General features: G+C 40.4%; 1 non-coding gene across 1 annotated transcript; it reads right to left on the reverse strand.

Moving 5' to 3' along the window:
- Nucleotides 1–499: 499 nt before the first annotated feature.
- Nucleotides 500–605, reverse strand: LOC144709954 (small nucleolar RNA R71). Its single transcript, XR_013583168.1, has one exon. It is a non-coding gene; the product is annotated as a small nucleolar RNA R71 (small nucleolar RNA).
- Between the last annotated feature and the right edge of the window lie 1,648 nt (nucleotides 606–2,253).

Below are 2,253 nucleotides of genomic sequence, written 5' to 3' on the forward strand. Positions count from 1 at the left end.
GACAGAGATTCCCCAATAGTAGACTCCCCCACACCCGAATCATCCTTCACTGAACCTACATTTATAGACGAGACGTCAATTAGAACTCCACCAATGGATCCTATAGGAAATGGAGTTGGAAACCCTGAAGTAGTTAATGATGGACGAAGGAGGATTAGAGAATATTCAACACCAGCTGAAACTCCCATCTTAACCAGGATATCTGCCCCTATTGGAGATGATGTGATGTTTAGAATTGACCAACACCAATTTCAGTTACTACCACCCTTTTTAGGGAAGGCAAATGAAGAGCTATATGATTTTTTAGAAAAATTTTATGAAGCCTGTGATAGTTTTACTTACCCCAGAATTTCGAAGGAAGTAGTGAGAATGAAATTGTTCCCTCATGCCCTTAAGGATAGAGCCAAAGATTGGTTTAGAACGTTGGGGACAAACTTCGAATCATGGAATGAAATGGAGAAACATTTTTTAAAGAGATATTATACAGTGGCGAGGATGAACTCCTTCAGAAGAGAAATTATGAATTTTCAGTAGGGAAACGATACCTCTAGTGAAGCTTGGGAAAGATTGATGGGGCTCATAAGAAAAAGCCCCCACCATGGCATTCTCAAATGGGAGTTAGTTCAAATATTTTATGAATGATTGAATGATGTCGAAAAAGGAAGAGTTGATATTTCAAGTGGAGGAGCAATAGCAGACATGTATGAAGATGAAGCCATGGCCTTCCTACAAAAGATGTCAGACAATCTAGCCTACCACCAAGACGCTTCTGATCATGTAAGGTTCACCCCTCGAAAAGGTGGATTATTGAATGTTAGGGGGGTTGAACCTCAGATCACTATGGATCGAATTGAAAAACAGATAGGTGTCATGATGGGAAAAGCCATGGAGAAGATGAATGAAAAAATGATCTCATTGTGGCAAGGGCAGAGTAGTGGAGGAGCACACAACCAAATAAATCGACGTGAGATGTGTTCAAGCGATAGCCACACAGGAGAAGAGTGCCCTATGATTTCAGAAGTGAATGCTATAGGCAGGCAGGAGGTGAACAATGGTCAATGGGCCCCTAGGGGAAACTTAGGAGGACAGGGATGGAACAATAATAATCGGCCATCTTAACAACAATTCCAACCAAAGGCGAACCATCCACATCAACAACAACATTATCAACCTTACCGAAATTTTTCAGATCCCACTAATGCGACTCTCACCAAGGTAATTGAAGAGCTTCAAGAGGACAAGAAGAGGATGATCAAGCTTTTCGAAGAAATGGAGGAGAGGCATCGGCGGGAGATGGATAAGCTCAAGGCGGAGGTCAGACTTCACATCGGTCAACAATTCTTGCATGCTAGGGCACCACAAGGGACTTGTGAAGACCCCACAAAGATGGGCGCAAAACCAGGTAAAATCCCTACCCAGGCTTGTATTAATCCTAGTAATTTTCTTTATGTTGATGATATGTGTAGCATAGCTAGTGAGCATTCCCATAATCTGCATGCCACGACCGAAAATAAGGAAGAAGGAGAGTTAAGTGCTGTGTCGAAACTTAGAAGTGGGAGAGAACTATCTAATCCATTTGCAGCTGTAGAAAAAAAAAAGGTGGCTGAGGAGAATTTAGATGAACGAGAAAAAGATGAGGAAATTGTAGTAGAGGAAAATTCGGAAAAGGAACCCGATCCAAAAGCCTATTGTCCACCTATACCTTTCCCTAGTGCTTTACAATCAAAGAACGAAAAATCGAAAGATAGCCCACTTCTTGAGTATTTAAAGGAAGCCACCGTTGAAATTCCTTTTTTAGATGCAATACATCCCTGATTACTCCAAATTTGTGAAAAAAGGATTCAAATTTCTGAGAATATTAGCTCAATATTTTTGCACGAATTACCTCAAAAGCGCAAAGATCCCAGAGCACCAGTAATAAAATGTGAAATTAGAGGGGAAATATTCACCAAAGCCTTACTTGATTCGGGAGCAAGCATGAATATTATGCCTAAGGCTTTATTTGAAACTTTTAAATTTGGCAAATTGCAACCAGTGAATTTAGAATTGCAGTTAGCGGACGGATCAATTAGAAGACCATGTGGTCAGCTGGCGGATGTTGTTATGAAAGTGGAAAAATGTTCATTTCCCGTAGATTTTGTAGTAGTGGATGTGAAAAATTCAGGAAAAATTAGTCATGCACCCATTATTTTAGGACGCCCATTTTTAGCTACCGCAAGAGTAAAAACTGATTGGAATGAAGGGAAGATTAAA

This window comes from Wolffia australiana, chromosome 11 (genome assembly GCF_029677425.1).
Source record: "Wolffia australiana isolate 7733 chromosome 11, ASM2967742v1".
NCBI lineage: Eukaryota > Viridiplantae > Streptophyta > Magnoliopsida > Alismatales > Araceae > Wolffia > Wolffia australiana.